The sequence below is a fragment of the Diceros bicornis genome, chromosome 7 (genome assembly GCF_020826845.1).
Source record: "Diceros bicornis minor isolate mBicDic1 chromosome 7, mDicBic1.mat.cur, whole genome shotgun sequence".
Classification (NCBI taxonomy): Eukaryota; Metazoa; Chordata; class Mammalia; order Perissodactyla; family Rhinocerotidae; genus Diceros; species Diceros bicornis.
The window spans coordinates 22,851,084-22,866,358 of record NC_080746.1 but is presented as its reverse complement, the minus strand read 5'-3'; the positions used below and the strand labels follow the sequence as shown (position 1 = coordinate 22,866,358).

Below are 15,275 nucleotides of genomic sequence, written 5' to 3'. Positions count from 1 at the left end.
AGTGATCCCTCAAAAGGCCATCATAATTTACCTTAACTCCCACAGTGTGTGAACACGCTCATTCCTCACATCCCAGATAGCCTTGCAAAAAATTCTGAGAATAATTTCCCTCCACGGGCCTTTCTTCAGGGAGCATTGACTGGAATAATGTGTAGTGGGTTATTGAAGAGTCTCAACTCAGTGGGGTATAAACACAAAAGCTAATTTTTTCCAGTCACTGCTTTCTGCTATGTTCTGTTGAATCCCTTTTCCCCATCACTTAATGATATTTTGGGCAGAAAGTGAATGTTCTTGTCACTTTCAGTTATTAAAAACTCAGTCCGGTCAGTTTAAAACTCCAAATCCATATCTGAATCAAAGCTCTTCCTCCCTGCAACAAGCCCCAGGAAGATTGTCGCTCTAGGTACCGGAGGTAGAAGGAGTGAGCAACGTGGTCGCTTTTTTCACTTCTGCTCCTCCTCCCTCTTCTGGGTCTAGCTTTCGAGGCTTAGAGGTAGGAAGGAGGAGTGGGGAGGTGGGAGGCATCTCAGCATGGCTGAGGGCCAGTAGTGGTGAGGCGGCGTCTTGGCGCCTGGTTCAGTCTGGTCCATGTGAGGCTAGAGGACCCTGCTGAAGTGGTAGTCTCCACGTGGAAGGTGGGGTGGTATTTTGGAGCAATGCTCAACTCATCCTGGGTCTCCTCTCATACAAGGACCCACTCAGAGAGGAGGTGGCAAAGTCCTCCTTCAGTCTGGGCTATGGCCCCCCACCCTCTCTGGATGGAGACTCTCCTCACTTGTGGCAACTATTTGGGCAGCCCATAGCTCCTGACCCTTCTCATTCCATGCTCCTTTAGGTAGAGCCACAGGAAAGGCTGTGGACTCCCTCTGTGTTCTCCAGGGAGTAAGGGGAACTGGGATAGGGGTACCTCCAGTCCTTCCTTCCCAGGCCCTCTACAGTCCCTTCTCCCTCTGCTTGTGTGGGCCATTTCCATAGGCCTCTTACAGAAATCTCTAGACCAGAAGTAGCCAGTGGTCTCTGTGATCACAGAGACCACAGATATGTCTTCCCATGGGAAGAAAAGCAAATTTCCCATCATCATGAACACTGTAAGATTGGCAGCTCTGGTGCCATCTCCCCACATTCCCTAGTCGTCACCTTATATAAAAAAGAGTGGAGGAACCGAGGAGTCAGGATGGGGCGTGGGTTGAAGATGGTAGGCTGGTTCTGCAACCTATGGTTTTCAAACCACATTGTCATATTGCCAGGATGCACTGGCTCTGCTCCTGGTCAGCTCTCTATAGAATGCAGGGTTCCTCAGTGCCTCTTCTCCACTGCTTTGGTTTGGACCTTAGCCACAATTCTGGGACACCAGACAAATCCCCCTCATCATCTTGTTGCAAATGTACCAGTCATGGTCCTCAACAGTATTTTTATAATAATTGCAGAGCCAGATGGCACATGGCTATTTCTTGTAGCAGCACCGGATAAAAGCTAAGGGTGAGACCAGGCAATTTGGAATTAAAGGGAAAATAGCCACATAAAGCCAGAGAGACAGAGCCCAGAGCCCTGTGATGTTGAAGTGAGGGAGAACAAAGGGTGGATAATGAGGAGCGTAGGCGCTCTTGTGCCTCCAGGGTCTTTAGGGTCAAGAGACCTCTCTGTCGAGTCTTGTCCATTGTCAGGGCCAATCAGACATCTCATGAAAAGCAGAGAGTTGGGGAGAAAGGGGTCCTAGTGAAACCCTCTCACCCTGTCTTGATCCTCCAGATGCAAATGTCACATCTAATTGAGCTGATGTTCTGGCTGAAGTCCCTCCCTCACCGCTGGAACTGGCCACAATAATCCATATGGTCACTTCCCAGAGCCTGAGCTTTTGCAGGCTGATTGGGTAAGTGCAGAGGTGGCCATGAAATGGGAAATGGGTGGCTAGGGATTGTTTCCAGCCCTTAGCATCGATGAGAAAAGGAAGCCTGGATAGGGTGTCAAAGAATAAATCATCGTGAGAAGGACCGTCTTCCCTCCAAGCTCTCTGGCATGGTCTGTTGAAATAAGATCCTCAATATTGCAATTATAGTCAGAGTGTTGGGAGCCTTGGGATTCATTAGTCTTGACTTCGGCAGCATTGATTTCTTGTTTAGTAATTAGCTTACCAGAGCCCCTGATGGCATAATCGCTCCATTTACATAATTAAGACATAAGTCTTGAGCCTGGATAGCAGCCAGGACACTAAGGACACTGGACACTAACGACAGCACATGCTTGACAGCTTGTAGCCCCAGTTCCACACTCTCGCCAGCTGATCCCATTCGCCTCGCTGACTTCAGCGCACTGAGAACTTCTCCTCAGAAACATATTTTTGAAGGCTTATGCCAAGGAGATCAATCCACTTAAACTAGGCTTAGAGGGAGGCTGCAATTGTTTGAAAATATGCTCACAATTTCTTTGATGCTTGTTCACTTAAAAAGTGGAGTCTAATTCCTCTGCCCTTCAATGTGGGCCAGAATCAATGACTTGTTCCTAAGGAAAGGAATGTAGCAGAAGTGATGGTGTGTAATTTCCAAAGCTAGTTCAAAAGGCATTGCACTCTCTCTCTCTCATCTTGTTCTGGAGAACCCAACCACTATGTTGTGACAATATTCAAGCTCCTGTGGAGAGCCCACATTGGGGGAGAAACTGAGGCCTTCTGTCAAGGACTGGCACCAGCTTGCCAGCCACATAAGTGAGCCATCTTGGACTGGCTCCTGCAGTCTCGGTCAAGCCTTCACACAATACAGCCCTGGCTAACATCTTGATGACCACCGCATGAGAGAGCTCAAGTCAGAACCACCCAATGAAGCCATTTCCAAATTTCTGACCCACAGAAACTATGAGGATAATAAATGTTTATTGTTGTTTTAAGCCATCAAGTTTTGGGGTAATGTGTTACCCACAATAAATAATTAATACAGAGGGCATTTCTCAATCTAATGCTACTTCCTCAGGAAAGAAATGGTCTGATATTAAGACAAAGACACCTAAAAATGTTCATACTTTGTGACCCAGCAATTCCTCTTGTAAATATTTATCTTATAAAAATATATTAAAAATGGGGCCGGCCCGGTGGCGCAAGCGGTTAAGTGCACGCGCTCCGCTGCGGCGGCCCGGGGTTCGCTGGTTCGGATCCCGGGCGCGCACCGACGCACTGCTTGGTAAGCCATGCTGTGGCGGCGTCCCATATAAAGTGGAGGAAGATGGGCACCGATGTTAGTCCAGGGCCGTCTTCCTCAGCGGAAAAAAAAGAAAAAAAAGAGGAAGATTGGCGGATGTTAGCTCAGGGCTGATCTCCTCACACACACACACACAAAAAAAAATATATATATATATTAAAAATGTAAAGATACACACAAATTTGCAAAATACTTGTATAAATGTGTTCATTGCAGTATCCTTTGTAATAGTAAAAACTGAAAGCAATTAACATTTCCATCAATAGAGTTCAAATAAATAAATTATGGAGAAAAGCTGAAAAATTTTATGCAAGCATTAAAGAAATTGAATTAGTAGTAAATATATATATATATTCCTGCATGTAAAACTCTAAGTTTAGATGGTTTCACCAGTGAGTCTATCAGCAATTAATGGAAGAAATACTTGAATCTTTATACAATCATGAGGAATAAAAATATAAGAGGACACTTCCCAACTTAAGCGTAACCTTGATACTAAAGCCTGACAGAATATTAAAAGAAAGGAAAATTATAAGCAAATCTCATTCATGAACACATATGTAAAAATTTACAAAAAAATTTTAGAAACTGAATCCAACAATTTATAGAAAGATATAGATCACGAATAAGTTGGATGTAATGCAGAAATGCAAGGCTGAGTCAACATTAGAAAAATCAGTCAAGGTAATTTACCTTATTAATAGGATAAGGAGAAAAATCATATGGCTATCAACAATAGATGTGAAAAAATCTTCACAAAATGCAACATTGGTTTATAATTTTAAGGAAGAATCATTTAGCTGAATAGAAATAGAGAGGATGCTTTCTTTTATTATTAGTATTACTACTATTATTATTAAAGACCTTTATAATGGGTGCTTGCAGTTTGCTGACTTTTTTGAAAAAAATCAAGTTGTAAACTTTTATTACAATTTAAAATGAGATTCTTAAAAATCTCAACTTGACTAGACATGAAACAATTTTAAAATCTTTAAAGATGTATTGAGAAAAACAAAACTAAAAAAAGTTTGTCATTACCAAAAAGAGACACCTTTCAATAAAAACAACAAAAACTCCAAGCTGTATAAATGTTGCAGATAGTTCTAGTTATCTGGTCAACAGGCAAAGATCAAGCACTTAAAGTCTCCTGCTCCAGTCTCTTGTTCATTTCTTATTGCTGGAATTTCATGGTCGTTTCTTCTTCTTGGGTAACTAAACGCGATGATGGTGGAGATGGTAAGCCCCTCTCTGCTCAGCCTCTGGAGCTGACAAATTCTCAGCTGGTGGATCGGCCGCCTTGTCTCTTTGTCGTCCTGTGGTTTAGGGTTTTCTGGGCGTCTGCGTCAGTAATTGAAGTTGCAGTGGTACCAATGTGGAGGGGGCTGCTGACCTGAGTCCCCTCTCCATGGTTTTCCTTATCTTCTTCAACGCTGTCCTTTCGCAACTATCTTTGGTGAGGAGGGCCCCTGCAGAACAGTGGTCTCTAACCCTGGTACATATTCTGTCCTACTGGTCTACCTTGCTCTCCTGCGCCCTGGTTGTTAGCACCCTCTGTCCCTTCTCCCTGCACAGGAGAGTTGGAATATTGTGGTCAACGCCCATAGGGTCTCCGCAGGTAGTAGGGTGGGAACCATGTCCTGCGGTGGGGCCGGCACTGTTGGGCCTGGCCTTTGGGAGCACTCTCCAGTCCCTCATTCTTCCTCCCACTCTCGCTGTTCTGGTCATTCTGCTGTAATTGCAAGGAGCACCCCTACCACGTGGGTAGTCAATCTGGTTATGGTCTGCCACATATTGGCTCCTTGCACTGGAACTCCGCCAGCCTCTGTAACATTTGCTGCCTCCGTACCTGGTTCTCCTCAACAACATCAAACTCCACAGTCCATCTCCTGCACTGCAAAGGTGGCTCCTGGGGTTATCTATGGCAGTCTGGTGGGCAAATACATCTTCCTTGGTGTCATTCCTATTGATGAAATCATATCCATTTCTTACATTGAGCCACTTTACTTTCCCAAAACTTTCCTTGTGATGAATTTCTTGATGCTGTGGAGGTGAGGCCACCAGGGCCACAGCTCCCTAGGCCACTGCAGGTGGCACCAGGCTTGGGGTGGGCTGTGCTGAGGGTGGGAGCAGCGGGATGCTGGGTCTCGGCCTCGCTGCTCATGGTTGCCATGATGGTGGCTGGGGCTGGCTGCGCTGCTGTGTTTCCTTCTAGGTGTGATGGTAAGTAGGTTGGCAGAGGCAGTGGGACTGCTCAGGGCTCTCTGAGATGGTGCTTTCTTAATGTGGTAAAGAATATCTATAAAATGGTGAATAAGACAAGGATGTCTGATACAACAATTGCAGTCCAACGTTGTGCTAAAGATCCTCTCCAGGGCATTAAGGTAAGAAAAATAGATGCAAGGTACAAAGATTGTAAATTAAGAAATAAAACTGTCACTATTCACTGAAGAAATTATTGTGCACCTAGACAATCCAGAAGAATCTACAGTTAAACTATTAGCATTGGTTTGCTGGATACAAAGCTAATAATTTTTAAATGGTATTTTTCTGTATCAGCCGCTAACAGAAAATGAAATTTATGAAAGACACCTTTCATAATAGCATCAAAGAATATCAGCCACCTAAGAATTAAGCTCTCTTCCATTAGCCAGACGTTAAAGAGTTTTGCAAAAACGTAAAACAATGTCAACAATCTCTGTGCATTGACTCTTCAAATAAACTTTGGGAGAATTAACATCTTTACAATATTGAGTCTTCTAATCTATGAATGGGGCATATTTCTTCATCTATTTAAGTCTTATTCAATATCCTTCAATGAAGTTATAGAATTTTCCTTGTAGAAGTCTTTCCCTTCTTAAATATTGCCTACATACTTGATATTTTTTTGATGCTACACAGAATATTTTTAAAAATATACTCAATGGTCAAGATTTAATACAATTAATAAGTTTTCCTGCTTAATAAAGGACATTATTAATGGAACAGGCATTTTTTTAAACTGTGGTACATTGTGGTGAATAATACAATGACTACTAGTACAGTCTGGTGCCACTGCCTTGATTCATATTAAGGCACTGGTAGTTTTACCACCATTGCTTTTGCGCTATTAGTGCAAATGTAAACTCAGTGAAAAAAACAAATAATGTCTTATGAAAAGTTTTGACCTCATGAATCCCTGAAAAAGTCTTAGAGATCCCTAGGAATAGCACACTACATTATTGTAGAGAAATGCATGCCCATGTTCACCAGGAAACATCTATAGGAATATTTGCAGAGCATTGTTTATAGTAGCCCAAATTGGAAATAACCCCAAAGTCCTTCAACTGTAGAATGAATAAATAACCTATACTCACCAGTGGAATACTATATAGCATTGAAAATGAAATAGCTACAGCTATATGAAACAGTATACAATGATACCACAACCAAGGCAGCCAAATGAGTGGCACCTGGAGATCTCAGGGATTGTGAGAAGAGAGAATGGGTTTTATTCTCCTTAGATCCAGGCAAGCGCCAAGATTCCAGCAACAGAGAATCAGATTTTCATTTCCTTAAACCTAGGGAGAAGTTAGGGATTTTTGTGGTTTTTGGAGAGGTGGAGGGAGCTTAGCCACTAGAAGGCTGTGAACCTACTTCGAGAGGAGCTTTAACTGCCTGCTTTGTGTAGCTCTAGAAAGGAGAATCTGGCTGATCCTGCTACTTCTAGTGGTCCAGGAAGGGAACCACACTGGTGGAATTTCTCCAAGTACCTTCTACAGTCCTAGGAGCAGGGAAATATCCTCCTCAAACCTCAATAATTGCCAGTTCAATCATCTCTGGTTCAAAAAAGCAGAAATCGTGTGTTCCACCACTTGTCAATTTGACACCGCTAGTAGGAATGCAAACAACCTGCCCTATATGGGGCTGAAAGGAACAAAAACAATAAGAAAGAAAAGCAAAATTACAAATCACTTAAGGGACTCTGGGATCTTAATGGGGAATGACTAAGTAAGAGATGTGGAGCAGATGGTTCCCACTGAAGAAGGGCTGATGGAAGAGACGTATGAGAATATTAATTTTAAAAAGTGGCAAGGGCTGTCAAAGAGATGCAATTTGAGCACAAAGGGTCTTTCAGAAGCTAAAAACAAAGCAAAAACAAAACCCTAAATATTTAATAGATAAAATAGGCAAACTGAGAAACAAGATAGTCACTATTGAGAATCACATTAGAGATCCAGAAAACCAAGAGAATTGCCTCATGAAACAGAACTAAGACACAAAATGAAATTAATAAAAGAAAAGATAATCAAACTGGAGAAAGATCCAGGAGACCTAACAAACAAAAAATAGGAGATCCAGAAGGAGAAAAGGGGAACAAATAGAGAAGACAATTTCTCCTGAACTCCAGATAGATTTTAATTTGAAGATTGAAAAGACATTAAAAAATCTAAGTAAAGACTGATGAGAATAGACCCAAACCTAGAAATATCCTAGTGAAATTCCTAAATTATGATATTGAATCTTCCCAAAGGGTACCAAAAAAAATATTAAAAGCTTCCAATCCAAGGGAAGGGGGAAGAGGGTGAGAGGAAATACACATGAAAGAGAATCAGACTAACATTGGATTTCTCATCTGCCATGCTACAATTAGAAGGCAGCAGAATTATAACTGTTCTATAGACCACCAGGGCTCATCTTAGGAGAAAAGTTTTCAGAACCTTTGGGAATGATGGGAAGAGAATTTTAATGTAATAACAGAAGCAATCAGTGTAATTATGACTGTTAGGAATGGGAAGGTAATCAACAACAGAATCAGAAAGCATAACAAAACATCACAGTTAATGAGAGGAAAAGAGAATAAGCAGCAATTAGAGCAAGCCAAATATAGTGGGTAACCCCTGTTTTTGCCTGCCCAATATCCATTCCTCCTTCTTCTGCTAATGGCACCCAGATTTTCTTTTTGCTTAATAAATACTAATACAGCACTTTCTATTGTTGCCAGGTTCAAAGTCCTTTCCAAATATTAACTTATTTAATGCTCCTAATAACCCATTTTACAGAAGAGTTATAGGTCTAGGAATGGGCACTTGACCCAAGCTGAACAAATTAAGAGCCTTCTATTGAATTGTTCACTGGAATTATTGGTAAAGCGACACTTTCTTTCCCCAAGGATTGCTAAGCAGATGAAATGAGCCTGGAGATGCTGGTGATCATATTTGTTTCCTCATAGAAAGAACTTGCCTGTGTATAAAGCTTGCAGAGAAGAAATGCAATCTGCAAGAGTATCCATGATGATATCACTTGAGCACCTGGGTCCACCCTTGCCTGGCTTCACCCTCTGGACTTTCCATATGTGAGGCACAAATTCCTGCTTTTGCTTAAGCTTGTTTAGTTTGGTTCCTGTCACTTGCAACAGCAGTCTTGACTAAACTGTCAGCAAAACTAGGGAAAAAGAAAACCAAGAAAGCAACAATTTAAAATAACATACTAAATGTAAAATACTTTAGAATTAATGATACAAAGTATAATGCACTAAATGTGAATGGACTCCATTTCCCTATTAAAATACAGAGAATTAAAAAAAAAAATCCTGTAAAATTTTCATTATCCAATAAACACACGGGAAACATGATGACAAAGAAAATTTGAAAAGGTTGAAAATAAAAAGATCAGCCCAACAAGAAGAAAGCAGGAACAGTAACAATAATATCAAATAAAGTGGAATTCAGATCTGAGACAAAAAACAGGATAATTATGATGATACAAGATGTAGTCCATGAAGAAGAAGATAAAATAATCATTAAGTTATTTGCACAAACAACATAGGGGCTGTTTTAGTCAGGATTCTCCAGAGGAACAGTACCAGTAGGAGATATATATAAAAAGAGATTTAATATGAGGAATTGATTCACACGATTATGGAGGCTGAGAAGTCCCATGATCTGTCATCTGCAGACTGGAGACCGGGAAAGCCAGTGGTGTAATTCAGTCCTAGTCTGAAGGCCTGAGAACCAGGGGAGCTGATGGTGTAAATTTTAGTCTGAGAACCAGAGAAGATGAGTTGAGATGTCCCAGCTCAACAGTGAGGCTGGACAAAAAGGAATGAATTCCTCCTTCCTCCACCTGGTGTTCTATTCAGGCCCTCAACAGATTGGATGATGCCCACCCACTTGGGGGAGGGCAATCTACTTTACTGAGTCCACCGATCCTAATGTTAATCTCCTCCAGAGACATCCTCACAGACACACCCAGAAATAATGCTTAATCTGGGCACTCCATGGCAAATCAAGTTGACACACAAAATTAACCATCATAGTAGCCAAATCAGAAATTTTTAAGTTCTTGTAAAAATAAGAAAAATTAATGAAAATAGTAGAAGATTTTAATACATTTCTCTTTAAATTTGACAGATTAAGTAGAGAAAAAATAGCAAGGATAAAAAGGATTTTAATAACACTATCAACAGATTTGATTTAAAAGCTCTATCTACAGAAAACATACATCATTTTTATGTCAATGGAACATTTATCATTACAGTACATTCAGTACATTAGTACATTGTACATTTAGTACATTACAGTACATTCACACAGTACATTACAATACATTCATCATGTACTTGGGACAAAACAGAGCTTAATAAATTACAAAATATAAAACTTGTAATAGGCCACATTGTCTGATCACCATCTTAAAAAACCTGAAAATAAACAGTAAACAATATTCTTCCTCCAAAAATAAAACCTTAACCATATAACAACTAACTAAAAGTAAAGTACATTTTTGTGTTTATAATTTCAAATAGTCATTACTTTCTTAAATAGTGACTACGTTTAAATTATAAATAGGAAATAATCAGAAAGGAAATACCATACATCAAAACTTATCCAGCATAGCTAAATCTACTCACAGAAATTTTAATAGTCTTAAATTTCCTCTTTCATTATTATTTAAATTGAAAATAAATTAGGTAAGTATTCAACTTAAAAACTTAGAGGATATGATGACAAAATAAGCCAAAAGAGGTTAGAAAAAAATAATTAATAAAGATACATGTTTAAATTAATATAATAGAAAACAACAACAAAAAATTAGAGCAGTGAATAAAGTCAAAAGTTGATTTTTGAGGGAAAAAAAATCATAAAATAAGATAATCCCTGCATAGTCCATTAAAGACAGAAGAAAGCAAGCAAAATACGTAGTATTGGGGGAAAAACGGACATAAATAACCACAAATATGCAATATATACAATAAATGGATACTATGTGCAACACAGTTAAAACTCTAGAGGAAATGGATGATTTTTCTAGTCAAATAATAACCCCCAAAATTGTCCCAAAGAGGGAAAGAAAATCTTAATAAACAATAACTGTATAAGAAATTGGAACGGTAAAGATGTGCCATTAAAAATGACTCTAGGGAGCTTGCCCAGTGGTGTAGTGGTTAAGTTCACACGCAAGCTCTGCCTCGGCAGCTGGGGTTCACGGGTTCAGATCCCAGGCCCGGACAAAACGTACCGCTCATCAAGCCATGCTGTGGCAGTGTCCCACACACAAAATAGAGGAAGATGGGCACAGATGTTAGCTCAGGGCTAATGATCCTCACCAAAGGAAAAAAAATGTCTGGTATCCTTAATGAAAAGTGAAATTTGGACACAGAGACAGACACGCATTTAGGGAAGACAATGTGAAGAGACATAGACAGAAGACAGCAATCTATAAACCAAGGAGAGAAGCCTGGAACAGATTCTTCCGTCAAAGGAACCAACTCTGCCGACACATTGATTTTAGACTTACAGCCTCCAGAACTGTGAGACGGTACATTCCTATTGTTTAAGCCACCTAGTCTGTGATACGTTGTTACAGCAGCCCTGGGAAATTAATACAGTTGGATTGAAGAATGGTTAGAGGTTTGGATGGATCGACAGATATGTAATAAAACAAATACAGTAAAATGTAGAATCGAGATGATGAGTTCACAAGTGTTCACTGTAAAATTCTTTCAACTTTCTTTGAAATTTTTAAAATGTTAGGAGGAAAAGAGAGTATTATAAAAATGTCCTCTAGAACAAAGAAAAGTCAACTCCATTACAAACGGTAGTTCCATTCTTAGAAGTTCCGTGATTAGATACTTCCACAGAAAAGATCAAATAGCTTCAGATGAGCAATCACCACAGTAACAATGGCATTTAAGTCTCTCTCTCTCACACACACACACACACACACACACACACACACCCCACATCCCTACATGTTGACTCAGAAATTCCACCTTGGAGACTCTCTCTTATAAAAATAAAAATACTGGCATATAAGCATATATTTGTTTATTTCACTGTTCTTTTTAATGACAAAAAACCTGGAAACAACCTGACTGTCCAACAGTAGGAGCATGTTTGACTTAATGATGGTTCGTCTGTGGAATACTATGTTGCTATTATTTGAATGAGGTAAATCTACATTGTTTCTCCCCCACTCTTAACGTCTGCCCTATACTGTGTTTCAACAAAACCTTTATTTTTAAGAGTATTTTTACTTTTATAATAAAGTAAAATGGAAACATATTTTTGGAAACACAGTTTTGGAAAATGAAAGAAATGAGTCATCCCTCTGCTGAGACTCTTACTGTGGATAGCTCACCTTCCCCTCCAGACACGGTGCTGCACCCTCAGCCATTTAGGAGAGGGAGGTGGGCGCCCACGGGTAGCTGAAACCACCTGCCCTGAGGTCAGATGGTTGAAGCAAGGAAGCACCCTACAGTCAGGCCAGGAAGGCAAGCTGAGGGGATGAAATGTGCTCATCATCTCCTGACAGCTGACAACAGTCGAAATGGAAACTGAGCTGGGGTTCTGGGGTTCGGGTCTGGTGAAGAAACTGAAATTTGTTCATTGAAAATCCAGGTCTTAGGGGACCAGCAGAACAAGGGACAGCAGGAGGTTAAGCAAGTAGGAAGATTCCAGAGCCAGAATAACCTGGGTCTGGAAATTCTGGCTGTTCCACTACCTGTGAGGCTGGTCAGACGCCTCATCCTATTTTGTCTTTCGTAAAATGAGAATAATGATATTTACCTCCTAGGTTTGATGAGAGGAGTAAATGCAGAGATGTGTGTAAAATACATACCACAAATTCTCAAGAGTGAATTGTCATTATTAGCATCTCTGTGTACGTGACCATTCACAGCAGGTGCTCAGCAGTGATGACCATCGTCATCATTATTGTAGTGTTTTCCTAGTCTCCCCTGGAGAAAAAAGAGAGGGAGAAACTTGCTTCTGCCCTCCTTGCTCTCTGTTCCACAACCCCAGAATCTCCTTCGGTTTCTTCTTTTATTATCTCCTCATGCAGCTGAGGAATGCAGCCCTTAAACAGCTCAAATGGCAGGAAGCCAAGGCAAGAACCTACAACTGTGTCCTGGTAATAACTGGTCTTGATTCGCTTATGCAAATGGTTCATGTGTGCATGGTGCCAAAGAAGACATCAGGATTTGGGAACCAGGTTTAGATATCTGGTCCAGGGCCATGTTCTCATCGTAGTGTATGTGATAGAGAGAGAGACAGAAAGAGACAGACAGAGACAGAAAGAGGGAGAGAAGGCCAGCTTGTTTCACACAAGAGCAGAGTGAAGAAGGAGGCAATATCATGATATTCAAAGTGTTGTTCATGAAAATCAGAAAGTGATAACACTCATGTTCATGCAGATCTGTCCTGGAGGTATTTAGGTAGGAAATGATCTGCTCTGATAAGCTGTGTGAATAGTAAGTCGCCCACCTCTATCATATAGGCTGAGTCTGGTTGGATATGTGAGGCAGCAGGTGACGCACAGGTGGGTCAGAAGATTGTAGAACTTGTGAATCAGAGAGGTTATTCTTGCATCCCCTTACCTATAGGATGAGCTACCCCTAACCATCCCAGAAAGAAAGCCTCCTATGTTTTAAAGACCCTGGCAACCCCTCCCATACTGCTTGCCACCCTGTCTTTTTCAAAAGAAAAGAAATCTCCCAACTTTCTTGCTCACATACTCACAGTCTTCATGGCCAGGAAACTCTTCCCCTGAATCGCACTGGCAATTTTACTGCTCTGTTAAACCCTCTTTCCTTGATAGAAGGAGAACACAGAAAGTCACCCTTCTTTGAATAAACTGCTCCCCACAGAGCTGCAGGCCATCTTTTCTGTCTTCCATGAAAAAGTCCCAACCTCAGGGGACACTTAATAGCTCTGCCTTCATCATGAGCAAGCCGCTCTGTCCTGTTGCCTGTCCACCCTTCAATCCAGCCAACTCTGCAGAGATGATAGAAGAAGGGAGAACAGGCAGCCTCTGCTGCAGGATTGAGTTTGGGGAGGTACCTCTGGTCCACCGGCGCCGAGAGCTCTGACTCTCCTTCTGGTGTCCACATGGGCCTTGGTCTTCGAGACTTACCTGATTCTTTGATCTCAACTGGCTTCCTGAACACGCTATTGCTGGCCCGTCACCTGCCATTTCTCTATAGTCCTGTACTATCATCTACTTATTGACTTCAAGTCTGTGTCACTATCCACAGTGGCCCTGGCGGATGGCCATTGAAAACAATCCTCTTCTTGAAGGTTGACCAGCCTCTTTTGGTTTGGCCACTTCCCTCCCGTTACCTAAGGCTGGAAGCTGCAGTTACTTTAGTTTTACCTCCCTTGGGGAAACTGTCGCTCCACTGCCCTACAATTCCAGACTACTGCCCTGGGTTGGCCCTTCCCATTAAGTCTATCACATAACAAGCGCTTTGTTCCTGGCTGAGCGTCGACATTACTCAAATGTGGCGATGCTCCTTTTGTTCTCCTCCTCCCAGCGCATCAGCATCAGCATTCCGCACCACACCACCATGAAAACCGAATCAGCAGGAGCCCGCTGAAAATTGATGCGCGATGCCTGAGAAATTTCGTCCTGATGCTAAAGAGATGTCCATCATTGACACCTTCTCTTGACTGCCTCAAAATTGCTTGAGGGCCCTGTCGCTTTGTCAGCCACACAAGTAATGAGCTGTTAAGTCTCACCTACCTCAGCCAATTGCAGGGTCATTTCTGGACTCACTCAAGTTTCCCTAGAGTTATAGATGCCAAACAAGGCAGTAACCTGAAGAGGTCATTGGGTTCATCCTCCAGCTTCCAGGCTAACCAAACCACCTGTCCACTGACCAAGAAAGGGAGTACTTATTATCCCTTCAATCCTCATAAGATCTCCAATGAAGGAGGTGTTCTGTTCCCATTTCACAGATGAAAAAAATGAGGCTTGGAGGGAACACAAGGCTAGTAAGTGGTGGCATTGGCCAGGAACCCAGATTTAGGCTTTCTTTCACTCTCCCAGACTGGCTCTGCAAACTTAGAGAAAAACGTTCAGGGTCATCTTCCCCTTTCCTGCTTCTCAGCTACCTCTGACAAAGAGCAATAGGGCTTGAAAGGGGGGCCTTGGTCCCAGAGGCAATGGGAATCCCAAGTCTTAAGTCTGTGGAGCAGGATCCTTGTAGAATGGAGCAGCAGAGGGTAGAGTGGCAGTAAGCGTGGCTGAGTTAGGCTAGCAGCAAATCCCTGAGACTTTGTTGAGAGCACCGCCAGGGCTCTTCTCTCACTATCCCAATATGGGGGCACATGAAACATGCAGACTCACAGGTCTCCAGCCCGAGCTGCAGCTGCCCTATTTAGGTCTTGCAAACAGAGAGGCAGCCTGGCTGAGGAGCCTCGAATCACAAGTGGAAGACTTCAGGGATCCCTTGCTGCAGTTGCTGGCTGCCCCCAGGTCTGTATCCTTCCTTTGCCTGCCTCTCTCTGTGAGATGAGGCTCCCTGTGTTTGAGGAGAAAGTCCCCTTCCTTGAGCTGGAGGATAGGGAGTAACCTCCCCCATTTTGATTCCCAGCTCCCAAACATCACTGCTAATGCCTTGTGGAACATTTGGGTTTGGGGGTTGGTTTGGCTGTGTCTTAGTTCAGACTACTATAACAAAGTACCATAGACTGAGTGACTTATCAACAACAGAAATTTATTTCTCAAAGTTCTGGAGGCTAAAGTCCAAGATCATGGTGCCAGTATGGACAGGTTCCAGTGAGAGCTCTCTTCCAGGTTGCAGTCAGCTGACTTCTCCTTGTATCC

At 41.9% G+C, this 15,275-nt stretch overlaps 1 pseudogene; it reads right to left on the bottom strand.

Moving 5' to 3' along the window:
* Positions 1-4,400: 4,400 nt before the first annotated feature.
* Positions 4,401-5,349, bottom strand: LOC131408204 (Y-box-binding protein 1-like; annotated as a pseudogene).
* Positions 5,350-15,275: the final 9,926 nt, after the last annotated feature.